The sequence below is a fragment of the Prosopis cineraria genome, unplaced genomic scaffold (genome assembly GCF_029017545.1).
Source record: "Prosopis cineraria cultivar Desert tree isolate PC_DT_omini unplaced genomic scaffold, ASM2901754v1 PC7, whole genome shotgun sequence".
In the NCBI taxonomy this organism is placed as follows: Eukaryota; Viridiplantae; Streptophyta; class Magnoliopsida; order Fabales; family Fabaceae; genus Prosopis; species Prosopis cineraria.
The window spans coordinates 13,126,248-13,144,120 of record NW_026555338.1 but is presented as its reverse complement, the minus strand read 5'-3'; positions in this window follow the sequence as shown (position 1 = coordinate 13,144,120).

Here is a 17,873-nt window from a genome sequence, read left to right as displayed (position 1 = left end):
AAGACACATTTTGCAACTTCAAGATTATTATTTCATGCATTCACATGCATAGCATAACCAACAATAGAAGGGTCTGAAACTCCTCACCTCGGGTAGCTAACAAGCACGCACAGGGAAGAGGAAAAGCAGAATCTATAATTGAACAACGGAAGGAAAAATCTAATGCAAACCAGTCAAAACTCTATTGGAAGAGAAATTTCTAGTGTTTCGTTGGTCATCCGTGGCAGACAGAGTTACTGGCTGAAGGTTTGACTGGACATAAAATCCATCTTACTCCAATATAGTCCAGACGTGAGCCAACACAAGGAAGGAAGGAAGTCATAGCCGCTGGTGACAATCACGCTAGAGGAGGAAGAAGACAGAGAAGGAAGGAAAACCAAAGAGCTCCCTGTCTCTTTGTGACTTCTGGAGCGTTCCACAGATAGAAAGCTGAAGAAAGACAGAAAAAATGGAGAGGGAAGAAGCAACATGCATTTTGTGGTCTCCGTCTTTGTTTTTTTGGCTAAGGGGCATTATGGTAATTATATGAAGTCAGGAAAAAATTTAAATTGAAAAAAAAATCTACTCTAAGCCTTATGAAGGTTCAAACCCATGGCTTATTGAATCTCTAGCTTGTATAACCCACTAGACCACCACTCTCTCTTGATATGTTTGTTCTAAGAAGAAAATAAAAACACAGTCAAATTAGCTAAGTATAGATTTTATTTGACTAAAGTTTTACAGTTATTACAACCAATTTCATAACTTTCATTTTAGAACATTACAAGTATATTATGTATGTGCATATATATAATATAGGGAGAATGACAATTAAGGATCTACTAATAACATTAATCTCAATTACGGATCGTAAAATTTTGAAATCATGGTCCTTAACTGTGATAAAAAAAATGTAGTTTGTGAGGTGGAATTCATTATTGCCACTTAGGAATTCACTAATCTAACTTGAGAAAATGTGTAACGTATATTGTGAAAATATGAAACTCCACTTGAAAATCAATTGTTTAACAAAAAGCGCCACTTGAGAATTTACCAACTCGACTTGGAAAAATTTCTAACGTATATTGTGAAAACATAAAACTCTAATTAGGAATCGATTGTTTAATAAAAAAAGACCAATTTGGTTAAGTCACTTTTTATTAATGATTCTCAAGTAGGGTTTTGATAGGAAATTAGTCGCTTATCCTCAAAATTACACTAAAGGTAACCTAATGCAATATAGGGCCAACCCTAGGTCATCTCCCAAGGAATGGTTTTAAGTCTAATTGAAAGTTATCTAGTGAAATAAATCAATCAAAGTTTGTAGGAATTTAGTTATCTAGCTAATTATCTAAACTAATTACCTAATATGTAAGTAATTAAAATGCTAGTGAAAGTGAGTGAAATGAACTTCCCTTTTTACAATAATGGAACCCTAGAGATTAGTTGATTTTGGACTCATTATCTTCTCATGATTAGGCTAAGTTTAGCTTCCCTTTCCTCTTGACTAAAGCTGTCATGACTTAAGAAAATTATCCTAAGCCAATTAACCTAATTAGCTAACCTCCCTAGGTCTTAGATTAAAGTCCCTAGTTCAATTAACCAATTGGTGAAGACATTGGCCAAGTGATTCATTCAAAATCCTCTCTCAACAGCCATGGTCAAACACATAAATTAAGCAACCACAAGATTATATCAAGCTACTCAACAACACAAGCATTAACACCACAAGATTATGCAATATTAACACAAGAAATTCACTAATTGAAAAACACAAGATTATGTGCCAAACAAAGAGTGGCAAAATTCAGTCATGGCTGTCCAAGGAAGAAATTAAATGAAACAATCCTCTCTCTTTACATCAACATCAAATTCAAATTAGAATTTATAAGCTAAGATGATTAAACCCTAGATTAAGAAATCTAACCATCTAGTAAAAAGAGAAGAGGATAGGAAACAAAAGAACTTAGTCAATTTGAAGCTCAAGACTCATCCTCCATCTTCATCTCTCTAGGATTCCATAAAGAAACTTAGCCAATCTTCATCTTCAAGAACCCTAGTGATTGCTTGTGAAGGCCAAACTCCATAGCTCTTGAATGATGAAAATGAGCTTCAATCCTTGTGAAAATGGAAGGGATGGAACGAAAATGAAGAGAGGAGAAGAATGGTATGAGTTTTGTGGAGGTTTGGTGGCTGGAAAATGGAGGTTAGGGTGCTGGAAAATGAAGAACAAAAGAGAGAAAATAAAGAACACTATGAACAAGAGAGAGAGAATGTGGAAGATGAATGAGATATGTGTTGGATCCCATTTGGGACTTAAAATGGCGTGCTCCTTGGTGTCTCCCATCAGCTGAAGCTTAATTAAAATAAGGAAAAATAAATTAAAATGTAAATGGGAGCCTTGTCACACTTGCAAGGTGGCAACTTCCTATTGGTTTGTAGATGATTCCAATGTGTGCCTAATTTTTCATGTGTCATCCACATCATTTTAGCTGATCTGATCCCTTAAAATAATCATAATTCACGTGCAAACCATCAGCCATTATCCTCAAGGAGTGTTGACCTCAATTGCCCAATTGATGCACAAGTCACATGCCACCTATGTCACATAAATCACATAATTCAATTAAATAGCATATGATATAATAAAATCTAATTCATGTCCAGAATTAAATTCATAATTAGAAGGGAGAATTTATTGAATTAACCAAGTTTCAGGCTGCACAAAATTATATAAAAATTTTCACACAAAGGCAAACCAAAAACTAGGACAAACTAAGACACTTAAGAAAGTGTTGACTTTTTTATTTAATTACTCCCAAACTAAAATGAATTTTAAAAATATAATTTCACCATTCATCAACTGGACATAAAATGCACTTTGTCAATTTTTCTTGTACATTTTCTCAAAAGTTCATTTTTTAGACCAAAATGCCCCTAGTGCACTGATCTTAGAAACTTAGGCAAAGTTCCAAATCTAATGCAATGTGTGCACTTGAAGGTGATAAATCATTAATAAAATGGTCCTAATTGACAAATAAAAGTGGGTAACAAATGTGTTCTATCAGGTTTCATTTTTTCACAATATACGTTATAAATTTTTTCAAGTCCAGTTAGTGAATTCCCAACTAACGCTTTTTATTAAACATTTCATTTCCAAGTGGGGTTTCATGTTTTCACAATATACGTTAGTAATTTTCTCAAGTTGGGTTAATGAATTCTCAAGTCGCGTTAGTTAATCCCACCTCACAAATTACATTTTTTTATCACAATTAACGACCATAGTCCTTAACTGGGATTTCAAAATTTCACGGTCTGTAATTGAGATTAATGTTCTTAACAGGTCCTTAATTGTCATTCTCCCTATAATATATTAGTGAATGGAGTGGCTTCTCTATTTTATAGCTTCCATTTCAGAACCCCCTAAGGCTTCCCATTCTTCATCTTTGCTCACCACATCTCTACACCCTTCCTTTACCATGTTCTCCCATCTTTGCCTGGCATCATGACTTTGTTGTTCATCATAATATTCTGAACTTTTAATCCAAAAAAAAATTACTAATTAGTGATAAATTAATAATTAGAGGATTGATAGTGATTTTAGATGATAAATTAATGTTTTGGTATGTTGGACTAATGTATTAATATGATTAAGTGAAGAGACATTGGTCCAAAGCGAGGTGTAAGAGCAACTAAGGGAGTTGGAACTCATGGTTCTATATCACATGCCATGGTACATGTGGCACATGTTGCAATGCATGGTGCACTTTAAGAAAAGTGAATGTTTTAACCCATATTTTATGGGTAAGGTATTATGCCTTTTTGAGTTTTTTCCTGATACATTAACACCTTTGTTGAGTCTATTTAACACGAGTCATATTCTCTCATTTTCAAACAAATATTTTAAGTCTTGTGATTGTTTATTATAATATACGATGGTATGTGTAAGTAAAGTCTACAGTTAACTCAAGGGACTTTACATTCGCCATCACTTCATCTCTGTTAGTGCCATCAATGTTTATGAAAATTTTATATGTTTGAATCATCCCCCACCTATACCCCAAGAGATGGTGAATGATGTATGGGCTTTGCTTGTAGACTTGGTCATGCTGTAATTGTTTTTAGTTTACGGATGCACTTTCTAGTAAAAAACAAATGTATATGTATAAAAAATTATTTAAAAGACATAACCTAATTCTATAAATTTTTGATTTATAAAAATCATATAATTAACTATAAAGTTATATAATCTTTAAATAAAAATGTAAAAGTTTTAATTTATTTTTTAAAATAAAAAAATCTAAGATTTTAATCTTTAAGGATTAATATATTTAATTGATCAAACTATAAAAGCTTGGTTAAAAAAAATTGCAGAAACGTAATATAAAATTAAAAGGACTTATAAATTTATTTTTTTAATTAATGTATTTTTTTTAAATTTTATATATAAAATATTAAATGCATGGAATCATTTGTTGATTAAATATGGAATGAAATATCATATAAAAACACCTATATTGATGCAAACTTAACACGATATTATAGGAGACTCAAGCTTTGCTTGCCCACTTTTTTATTTAAAAAGAATGATAGTACTAGAAAAGAAAAGAGCACAAGTAGAGTCAGAAATAAAGGTTGAACCTGAAAGACAACCCATTGAAACCCATTTTTATAAGGGTTTAGACTTAAAACATTGGCTATTTTTTGAAAAATCGAGCTTCGGAGCCCGGCCTGATAGGCCCTAAAAAAAGGGGCCTAGGCATCACACCAAACCCTTTTTCCTCTTTTATTTTTTTTGCCTCCCCATTTCAAAATGCACTGTTTTGGCTTTAGGAAGAAAAGAAACCCTAAGAAGCTATACATTGTCATGCTCAACTCAACTTAGCAAACTCTTCCCTTTTGCCGCTTGTCCTCTTCATCTTAGTTTCTCCTACCTTCTCCCTCTCGTCTTCACCACTCCCTTTCGGATATCGATCTCTAATTTTGGCAGGAGACTCATAATGCTCTCGCACCTCATCTAACGATCTCAGATTCTTGACCTTTCTTCCCTCATGAGCAAAGCTCAATCTCGTCTCACAATCTGAGATTATCAGATTCTTGTCTCATGGTGATCACTTCTTGGCTAGTTGATCTCGACAACAAACTACTCTTAATAGACTCTTTTAGCTGCTTGTGATGAACTCTTCTAGTTGTGGTTGCCGAAACCTTCAAAGATGATTTTGATTGAATGACCATAGTTAGTTTTGTTCTGGATAGTTTTCATTTTATTTTCAAGATTCAAAATGTATGTGCTCATGATTTTAGGCCCGCTGACCATAGTTAGGCTAAGAAATGATGAACATATCTCATTGAAAACTAAAATTTCCATTTAGGATTTATCTTTTGTAGTGAGTGTTGATACAAATCTCAAGATTTCATTTTACTATGCAATGTTTGATTTTCACTTTGATCTATTAAATACTAGGGTGACTAATCTCTAATTTTATTTTTTTAACAGGATTTATAAGCTCGATCTTGATCCCTTTAAATAAAGGCTAGACCTTAAGAAATGAGGCGAGGGAAAAAAACTAGGTTTATGGGCCAAGGTTCCAAGCCTCAAGCCCTTATCGGCTTAGCCCATAAGGGCCGAGTCTATATGGGCTGAGCTCGCCCATTTTCATACAATGTTGCATGTTTTTTTTAGTTGGCCTGACAATGTTGCGTGTTTTGGCTAACAAGTCATTTTGGCCAAAAAAAAAAAATCTAACATATTATTGATTGAGTTGTCACATCAAATATTTCCATCCCCCTCCTTCAAAGTAATGTAACAAATTGGTACTTGTGAGTTTAATCTTATTTACTACTGAAGACATGTTTAGGTAGATCTCACGAGCATATTCAAACTGGATATGTTTTTGCCAATTATAAGTTTATAACAAATAATTGAATCTTTTAAATATATTTTTACTAGATATAAATTAAAAAATCAAACACATACTAAATGCATTTGGGATATTTTTAAGTAATTAAAATGTTTATAGGATTTCATAGTGATTTTTTCAAAAAAAAGAACAAACAAAGAGATTCTGACTCTACCATTCCAGATATAAAAACTAAAATAAAAATTAGTTTATATATAAAATTATAGAAGTATCTTTTTTTTTTTTGAAAAAGTTAACTCGTTTTAACCTTTATCCTGCTTTTTTTAGTACAAGTCATAAATGTTTGAGGCTGGCTTTGGATATCACAACACTATATTACACAATCCCTCCTAAAAAGTTAAAAGCAATCTTATCGCTCTCACTTCTTCAATAAATATTTGAAAATTTTGAATTCTTAGTTTCCATGAACTCAAAAAATGTGTTCAGGCTTTACTTGTCATTTTAACCTTCTTTGCTTGCCTTTTCCATGCATATTGCACACAACATGCACCTAAGTAGAGAGAGAAAATGGGGCAAGTAAAATGTTGTACGATAGGAACTCTATTTATGTAACAACTTATTTTATTTTTCTTATTTATAAATAATTTCTATCAATCTTATCAATATTAATATAATAAAAGTTTGAAAAATAAAAATAAGTAAAATTTTAAATATAACCCTCATGTAAAATGCAAAAAGTAGACAATAATATATTTTTATGTATTTCTCTCTTACTTTTAATGATAGTTTGGGAATTTGAATTTGAAATAAAACAATCCTATTAGCTAATAACTTATAAAGTGGACTAGATTATATTTCTAAAAGATGATACAAGATCAAAGTAGTATTTTATAACAATTCATTTAATTTTCTACATATATATAGAGTAAAATCCATCACACGGTAGTGGTCATCTGCAGTTGGATGAACAGTACTGTAAATTTTTCTTTTTTTAAGTTAATTATACTCCTTAGGTCCTCTTTATAAATCATTTATACTAATATCATTAATTTCAATGCAAAAAAAAGTACAAGGAATAAAGTGTGTAGAATTTCAAATATACCCCTATATAATAAATTTAAAAAGTAATATTATATTACTTTTTTTCTCATGAAGGGTAATTTTAAAAATACCTTTCAAGTATTATCCAAAAAGTAGCATTCTGACTTGTAAATATGGCCAAATGAACCTTCTAGAAGATGCTTTATAAATGGGACTGGAAGGAGTATATATTAAGAGTTCATGTGGGACCCACAAGAAAAATTAAAAATAGGTGTGGGACCCATAGTAGTAAAAATAATTATAGATAATTAATTGTAGCAGATTTATCATGAACTTCTACAAATTATCAGTGAATGTGGCAATAATTAAGTAAGAATTATGCACATCACAAACAAACCCTTACTAAGAATCAATGTCAAAGAGTAAGCCTTTATAGGTTAAATGTTTACTCTTATCACTCAAAATTTATAAGGTATTTAATTTCACTTAAAATTCTTTAGGACAAACCCTATCATAAGTTTATAACCCTTCTACATCTCCAACACTATATAGTACTTGCAATCAAGAATCAAGTGGATTTTATTAGATTGTAATGTGGGTAATGAAAGGATGTCTAAGAAATGCATGTAAGAAAAATATGGTTAGTATCAAGATAATGCTAAGATCAATATATATCCCCTTAATATATAAAGCATAACCTAATTCAATTGAGTAGACACCTTAACATAATGAGAATGGAAAGCAATGATAGGAAATAATAAAACAAATAGAATGGATGAGCTAGGCAACTTTTATTCTTGTCTTTCTTTTCTTTTTCTCCTTCTTTTCTTCTTCTTTTTTCAGCAACTTTATTGCTTTCATTTTTATAATAATTTTTTTCAATCTTTCTCTGCTTTTATTTTTCTTTTATTTTGGTTGCCTCTAACTCTTTGGAAACAATAGATATAATAGTGAGACAATAAAGGATAAGGAATAAAGGATAGAAAAATGACAATATGCATCCACTCACTTGATCTAAAGCATGCAATGAATATTAAAACGATATATAAAAGTATAACATGCATCCCTTCAAGAAAATAGGGTGAATATTTATTTTTTAAAGAATCAAACTAAAAGATTAAAGTGGCTAACAAAAGATAATCAATAATAATGGGTTGGCTATTTGGCTCTTGGTTATTTTTTTATAATGCCATCTTTCATCTGCTATCAAACAAGTACAAGACATGTAGTCTCAATTAAGAAGTGAAACAAATTCTAAAGGGTAATATCACTAAAGAATTAACCACACATGAGTGTTTGGCCTCTTCCATGAAAGGGTAATGTGCCATTCTAATCCATTAATTCAAGGTAAAAGAATAATCACTTCGCACCTATTCAATCCTAAAAATTACCACATCTTAAGTATCTAAATATCCATTCAAGAGCTAGGTAATTAAGTAACCTCAAACAAAACAAAAAAGCATACTTTTTTTCTGAAATTTTTTGAAAATTTTTTTCAAAAGCCAAAACAAAACAAAACAAAATATTTATTTCTCTCCCCCACACTTAAATCATGCATTGTCCTCAATGTATGTATAGACTAGTAATAAAATAAGGTGAGATCAATAATGAATACATAACCAGGAAGAGACTGACGACATCATATCTAGACCTAGTATTTTTTTCTCATTGTTTTGGACATAATAGCATTTAAAATAATATTTTTTTTCTATTTACATTTTATAAATGTGCAAGAATTGAAAGATTTATTTTCAACAGTAATGGGGGTTATTGAAGATAACCACCAAAGATTAATAGCTTATGTCGAATCTGCATTCAAAAAGGAGCAGACGAAAAGGGAAGCATCGTGGAAATTAAAAAGGGAACGCAAGTCAAGTGTTGAAGTTGAGGAAGAAGATGACTGGGTGGGATATGGTAGTGAAGACAAACCAACATCTGAGTTCGAAGAATAAGACAAGGTAGATCTGAGTCTGAAGAAGATGGAGGTGATAGAGGAGAAGAAGATAGAGGAGATGAAAAAGAAGAAGAAGAAGAAGAAGAAGAAGAAGATAAAGGAGGAGATGAAGAAGAAGTAGATGGTGAAAAGGAAGGTAGAGGTGATAAAGGAGAAGGAGGAGGAGGAGGAGGAGAAAAAACTAATAATTTGTCATCTCTAATTCATGTATCTTCCTAAGAAGAGGACGGAGAGGAAAAATAAGAGGAGAAAGTTAAGGAAGATGATGGTGAACAATGACTTAGGAGATCTACAAGGACAAAAATACCAACTAGGTCTCTTTAGGTTCTATCGAAGTCAATGAATAGGATGAAGAAGAAGGTTGATGAAAAGCAACAATTGTTTTCAATTGTATCACACATGTGTAAAAGGGAGGAAGGTGATGAGTAAGTAGTCTTTATTGCCTAATATTTCATTCATTTCAAACAATTTAAGAGAAGTTATTTATTATTCCCTATTTCAGGATTTTGGTTGAAATGTATGATCAATATCTCACCTATTATGAACTTTGATGTTTGGGAGGAATGCAGTAGATTAGTAACAGGGTGAGATAATGTTTAAATTTGTTTTTTATAATTTACAGATAGTAATGTACAAATAACATGAATTCCTTGGTGGTTATAGTTCATGACTATGCTATGCCATGCATTAATGGGTGATATCAGTGATTCAACTCTAGTTCGTCATCATAATTTGATGCTAACTTCATGGTTAACTTCCAGTGAAATTAAATTTAAAATATCCTATTTATTATTTTCTGTTTTTTGTAATCTGTAGTATAATGTGTTCTTGTTTGTAGTGCAAAATGATATCAAATTCCCTCATTTGGAAGGCAACAAAGAACAAGAGGGATATCCTTCTTGAATATGTAGGATATAATATAGCTGAATGTGATCTCATCCTCAGTCTAACTCTTGTGAAGTATCATTGGATCTGTTTTGTGCTAGAGCTGAAGTCAATGAACTTCTATGTCCTTGACTCGTTCAAGGGAGATAGTGGCCTTGAATTAAGAAGGAAACAAAGGAAAAAGGATAGAGCTTTAGATACAAAAAGATTATTTGCAAATGCATGTGTATGGTCCATTAGTCAACTTTGATGGTGTGTCTTACGTGCATGTTGTTTTGATGCTATGAATTTGTTTCCTTTGTAGTGAAATAGGTTCTTTGATATCATTGAGTTGGGTGAACCCAGACTTGATCAGAAAGAAACCAATAGCTGATGTTTTTTGGCCTCCGATACCCCAACAAAATAATCTATACATTCTCCACCTATTATTACAACTTATTTTGTTTTTGTAATGCCTTTGTTTCCTTTGACCAATTGTGATTATTGTTTGTATGCTACATGTTTGTAGGAAAGATTGTGGTGTTCTTGTCATGATTTGGTTGAAGACATGGGATCCTACAATGTCACAGGGCATCACTGACGTACGCTTGCATTTTCTTTGATGTTGTTATTTCTATTTATGTGTTATTCTTATTTGATATTATTCTTTCTACTTGTTTGTTATTCTTTGTATGATGTTATTCTTTCTACTTGTGTATTATTCTTTCTTTGGTGCAAGAATAAGTTACTAACTTCAAGGCTAAGCTTTTATGGTGGCTAATTAATCATCCAAAAAACAAAAAAAAAATAAAGGTGGCTTTGAAAAGTACTTGATGAAGAAAAGACAAGAAAGAGAAGGGAATAGCCACTTTAGTATATAAAAAGGGATGTTAATATTTGTTAATGACTTCTTAATATATAAAGGTGTAGCCACTCACTTCTTCATTTAGGGAATGAAGTTCCATTCATCGTTTGAATATAAATTAGTAACTGTGAGCTTATATATATATATATATATATATAATGGATAGAAAATAAAATTTTCAAAATTGAACTGATTATTAAATCGACAAAAAATTAGTTTATAATTGATTAATTTGATCATAATTAGATTATAGTCGAATGAATTATAATTATATATATATATATATTATTTTTATATGATGAATTATTTTACAACATTAAAAATGTATAGAATAATATAAAAATATGATATAATTTATAGTTTTGACTTTTGACCAAAAAAGTAATTATATAACTATGAAAAGAAGAAGTAATTAGAGAGAGAGAGAGAGAGAGAGCAATATGTAACATCTCATATATTTTTACTCCTTTAAATAACAAGTACTTATAAGAATCATTGCTTAAACCTTGATGATCATCAAAAGAGAAAAATGCCCATATGATTTTTGAGGACATATGCATTTTTTTCCAGAATTCATCATCAACTTACAAAATTCATAACTAATTCTATAAAAATCATATTGTGGTAATTAAAGTCTCTAAATTAAGCTTAGGAAGTCCTCTACAGGGAAAAATAATTCCTAACTTCAATCGTCCCTATATATTTAACGAGAAATTTTCGTTGTTCACTGCTACAGTTATTTTCAGAAAATTTTCCAGTTTCCTGACCTCATTTTGTAAAAATCTTATCTCATTATATACAAGTCCAAAATTAGTGATCTAGACTTCATTTGAAGCTTGAAAAGTCCTCTAAGTAACTAAAAAATTTTAAGGTAATAATCACCATATAGATACTACAATACCCTTACTAATATTGTTCCTTGGATAAATATTTTATCCTAGTAGCTTTTACCTCACAAAAAAAAAAATTTACATACCAAAATATACTCTATCCATGATTATAATTGAAATATGGACATATTTGTAATCTACACTCATAGTTACAACTCAAAATATAATCATGGAACTAGATATATATATATATTACAACTCCAAACTATACCAAAATATAATTAAAAAGCAAGGTGAAGAAGTTAAATTCTTCATTGCTCTCTCTCCTTGCCATAATTTTTGGATGAACCTGCACCTATTATTTATAAAATAAAAAGAGGGGTGAGATTTATAAAAATCTCAATAGTATTAATCTACTCCAAACTTCAAGCAATAGTGGTCCACTCATATAAACAAGCTTAAATCATGAATTATAAAATTCAGCAAGTATAGACATACAATGGCCAAAGTATCATACTAGCAATAACACATTTCATTAACTCATAAATTTTCTATAATTCATGGTAATGAGAATTTCTATAACATTAAATCAACCAATATTGCTATCGTGAGAATTAGAGAAATACTACCCTACAAGCCCAAACACGCATCAAAGTTGGAAATTCGCAAGTCCCCATTTACAACTTTGGTTCCCATATTAACAAGTTTTGTCCCTAAATTCACAATAATTTATTAGCCATTCACAAGTCTTGGTATGCAAGACTAGACAAGCATCCGAGTTGGAAATTCGCAAGTCCCCATTCACAACTTTGGTTCCTATATTAACAAGTTTTGTCCTTAAATTTACAACAATTTATTAGCCATTCGCAAGTCCTGGTGTGCAAGCCCAGACACGCATCAGAGTTGGAAATTTGCAAGTCCCCATTCACAACTTTGGTTCCCATATTAACAAGTTTTGTGCCTAAATTCACAACAATTTATTAGCCATTCGCAAGTCCTAGTGTTCAAGACCAGACAAGCATCAGAGTTGGAAATTCACAAGTCTCCATTCACAACTTTAGTTCCAATATTAACAAGTTTTATCCCTAATTTGTAATAATTTATTAGCCATTCGCAAGTCCTGATATGCAAGCCCAGACAAGCATCAGAGTTGGAAATTTACATTCAGTCCCCATTCCATTTGGTTCCAGACAAGCATCATTAACACAAGTTTTGTTCCAATATTAACAAGTAAAATTTGCAACTATGCAACAAAGAATTGCAATTTATCAGCACCTTCTATAAATTGACTTGACTAATCAGTAAAAAAATGCAATACCACTCTAGTCCAACAAATAATAACTTTCATTAATTTAAATTATAAGAAAACCTTAATAAGTGACATAAACAACTCTAAGGTTTCATCATCAGTTACATGATCCATAACTTGCATCAAAATACCCTACAACCCTTTTGACAAAAATATATAAAGGGTTGAATCCTTTATACATAAGAAGTTTTAGCTATGTCATATTCACAATCCAAGAAAATAATAGTCATCTTTACACACTATACAAGATAAAAGATAACTGAATTCACAAAATATATGCAAAAATGGTGTCATATCTACATCATATCCTAGCTTGGGTTGGGATTCCTACAAGTCTTGCATGTATGACTTGGTTGACGACACAGTGAACAGTGATAAATCTTCTTATTTTAAATTGTGACTTCTTCCTAGAAGTTCGTGGCCTCCCAGGAGGATGATTGGTCCTTAGAGGTGATAGGAATTAGTTGCTTTCCTTCAAAATTAAACTAAAGTTAACCCTAATACAATATAGGGCCAACCCTAGGTCATCTCCCAAGGAATGATTTCAAGTCTAATTTAAAGTTATCTAGTTGAATAAATCACAGTTTGAAGTTGATTAATTAAGTGCTAACCTAATTATCTAATGAATTAAACTAGAAAACTAATCCTAATTGTGAATGAAGTAGCTTCCCTATTCAAGTAGGAACCCTAGGGTGTTGCTAATGGAAGATTCTTAGCCCTTTAATTAATTATGGTAGCTCACTTAACTCCCCTTCCTTGGCTAAAAATGTATTTACTTAAGACAACTATCTCAGGCATCCTAGCTTCACTAATTCAATTCCCTAAGTGCTATCACAAGCCCCTAAGTAACCTTATTAGCTTAGCTCTAAAATTAACGAAGTATTTAGTTAAAATTCATTCCCAAATGCCACTACCCAAAGCTGTACCTATGCTTAAAACTATGGAAACTCAAGCAACTCATCAAGTATTCACCACACAATTACATGCTAGGCTAATACAAGACATTCTTCAAGTGAAATCACATATTACCATGTAAAAATACTAAGAGGCCAAGAGTCCAATAGCATTAAGAACTTGAAATTCAAATAAACAATCTTGTTTCAACATTACAAATTCCAAACAACTATAAAACTAAATCAAATTAAACCACAATCAAATAGTCATAATATTCTAATGAAATTGAAACAAGATGAAGAAATGGTTGAGCTTAGCCAAGTGAAGACCTCAAGAATCCTCTTCCATCAACTCTCCCCTAGGATTCTATAAGAATCTAGCTAGAAAACATCAAGAAAATCTTGCTTCCTCCATGAACATCATGTGGCCGAGAGGTATGCTCCATAGTGTTGATGAATTGAGCTTTAATTCTTCTCCTAGATGCTTGGGGTGAGTTTGGCTATGATAGGGGAAGATAATGGTGGAAGATTTGAGTGGATTTGATGGGGAAATGGTGGAAGAATAGGGGCTGGATGTGCTAGAGTGTAGAGAGAAGAAGGAGAAAATGAAGAACACTAAGAACAAGAGAGAGAAAATGTGAAAGATGAGTGAATGGGTGAATGAATCTAATTTTAGGGTATGGGATGTGCTATAAGTGTTTCCCCATCAGCTAAAGCTCAATTAAAAAAATAAGAAAAGAAAATAAATAGAAAATGGGAGCCTTGTCATACTTGCAAGGTGGCACCCTCCTATTGGCTTGTAGATGATTTCAAGGTATGTGCAATTAATCCCATATGTCATCCACAATTTTAGCTGATCTAAACCACCAAATAGAAGCCCTTACATGTCCAAACCATCAGCCTTTGACCCCATGGACTTTTGACTCCATATGCCCAATTGATGCACAAGTCACATGCCACCTATGTCACACAAATTACATAATTTAATTAAATAACATGTGACATTATAAAATGTAATTAAAGTCTAGAATTGAATTCATAATTAGAAGGGAGAATTAATTAAAATAACCAAGTTATAGGCTTCACAAAATTATATAAAATTTTTCACACAAAAGCAAACCGAAAACTAGGTCAAATTATGACACTTAAGAAAGTATTGACTTTTTATTTAATTACTCCCAAACTAAAATAATTTTAAAAATATAATTTCACTGCTCATCAACTGAACATAAAATGCACTTTGTCAATTTTTCTTGTATATTTTCTCAAAATTTCATTTTTTGGACTAAAATGCCCTTAGTATACTAAACTTAGAAACTTAGGCAAAATTCCAAATCTAATGCAATGTGTGCACTTTGAGGTGATAAATTATTAATAAAGAGGTCCTAATTGAAAAATAAAACTAGGTAACAAATGTGTTCTATCAGGAGGTTGGAGGAAGATTTGGCCCCTAATATTTGGAATGTTGTAGCAATTTGGATAAGGCATGTTTTTAGTAACAACAGGAATCATGCTATAAGAGTGTATCTTCTCTTATACGGTGATTTTGTAACAATCTTCCACATAACTATACACATTACCATGTATTAGCTTGATGGTAGAGCAAGCGTGTGGATAAGGAATCTTTGACATTTGCCATGTTGCACAGCTACATTCCCGTAAGCCAAGATCAACACGCAAGTCCCTATATGCAATATGTATACAAACCCTATTTCCTCCATAATGCTCTGCAAACATTTGTCCAGCTCTAGCCACATGGTCTCTTAGTTTTGCCTCAATCTTTAGACCAACACCATTTCTCTAAGTAGAGAGAGCCATTTTGGATGTATGCATTTTGCGAGCTACCTTTTCTCTATGGTCATAGATCAATTGTGCAACACCATGCCTTCTCTCAGTGATCATCCATGAATTAAATGACTCTGCAAGATTTTTAGTTATATTGTCCCATCTTCTATATGAAAACTTAAATAAAGACCACCTATTAATGCCTCCATGATTTTCAAGCCATTGAGCCAATTCTAGACTGAATTCTCATGTTTCCCATTGCTTCATTAAAGCCATCCTTAAGCCTTATATATATAATTCCATCAAGCAAGTTTAATGCATCATCCTTGCCCTGCCTACTGGTCCTTTTCTTAAATCTATTAATTTTCAAAAATTCTACACTAAAATTCTCCTAATGTGATGATAACAAAATGCATGTGGCTTGCCTCCAAAGATAGCTTGAACAACACCTATTATGGCATTGTGTCAGTCTAAAACTATTGTGAGTTGCATTGAGCTTATTATGGCTAAGCAAAGCAAAGCTCAGCCTTATAAGGACCACTTAGATGACTACCATCTATGTATAATATGTGTCTTGCACCATGCATAAACCCTTTTGTACAATAGCCATAAGCTATAAAGACACGCTCAAACCTGTTATTGTCAACTACTGTCCACTTAGTAACTATTTTTAGGTCCATTTCCACTAACCAGTCACAAATCCATGAAATTAACATATAAGATTGGTTAGGTCTACCATAGATCTTTTTTCAACGCCTTCCCTTTGGCTCTGTATGCTTGTTGGTATGTTAGATTGATACCATATTCTGTTTGCAACTCTCTCCTATGTCATTAGGACGTTTGTGCAATGTCTTCCTTGACATTACCGGGACAACACTCTTACACGCTGTTGTGATAACTAAGGTTAGATAAAATCCCAAGCAAAGATTATCACAACCTAAAGGTTTTAAAAGATAATTAGTTAAAATAATAGGATCCCAAGAAAACCCTTTTTGAAATATTATTTGAGCTCAAACCATGATTAAAAATCAATTAAGAATAAATACGGAAGCATGGAAATCAAACTACTTCAAAATAGGTGAAACAAGAAATTTTTCTAAAAATTTGGCCTATCCATCATAGCGTAAGCTACACTCACCATGGCGGACGGCATAGAGGGACGAATCCCTTAAAGGCCACTTGCACCACGGTGTAACTATCATGAATTAGGAATAACTAGTACTGGATCAGACATCAATTTCCTCTTCAACTCTTAAATGTTGATTCATATTTATCAGTCCACATATATGGCTGATCCTTTCGAGTTAACCTAGTCAATGGAGACATAATCTGTGAGAATCCTTAAATGAATCACTGATAGTAGCCTGTAATCCCAAGAAACTTCTAATTTCTATCACTAAGGTAGGTAGTTCCCTTTCTAAAACAGCATCCACCTTGTGTGGATCGACAGTAGTCCCTTCTGTCGACAGCACGTGACTAAGAAATCTCACTTCCTTAAGATAAAACTCACATTTACTGAGCTTGGCATACAACTTATTGTCCTTTAAAATTTGCAAGACAATATGAAGATGCTTCGAATGTTCCTCCTCATCTCTTGAGTAAATCAAAATATCATCGACAAACACCACCACTAACTTATCTAAATAAGGACAGAATATTCTATTTATATAGTCCATAAATACTGCTGGAGCATTCATCAACCCAAATGGCATCACTAGAAACTCATAGTGACCATATCTAGTGCGAAAGGTAGTCTTTAGTATAGCTTCAATCCTGACTCATAGCTGATGATAGCCTGATCGCATGTTGTTCTTAGAAAACACCGCAACTCTAACCAACTAATCTAGTAAGTTATCAATCCTGGGCAAAGGATATTTGTTCTTGGTTGTTACCTTGTTCAACTGTCTGTAGCCAATGCAAAGTCTCATACTACCATTATTTTTCTTCATAGATAACACTGGTGATCCCCAAGGAGACATACTCTGTCTTATGACACCTTTTTCTAGCAATTCTTCCAGTTGTTTCTTTAGCTCTGCCAACTCAGATGGAGACATCCGATATGGAGCTTTCAATATGGGTTTTGTTCTAGGCACAAGGTTAATAGAAAATTCCACCTCTTGTTCAAGCGACAATCCAGACACTTCTTCTAGGAATACTTCGAGAAACTCATTCACTACTCTAATTCTCTTGATTCCTTCATCATAAGCAGCATGAATGGAAAAGAATACCATATATGCCTCACAACCCTATTAAATGCACTTTTCTGCTTGCATTACAAACAAGAGTCTTGACTGACTTGGTTTCATTATAGGTACAGTGTACAATGGCAAGGATATTATCTTTCTTGCACAATCTAGCGTCGCATTGTTTGCCGACAACCAATCCATACCAACCACTACATCAATCCCAATCATGGGTAGACAAATCAAATTAATGGTGGTTGATCTATTCTCAAATCTCAAATCAACATCCAGACAAGCGCGATCAGTTCT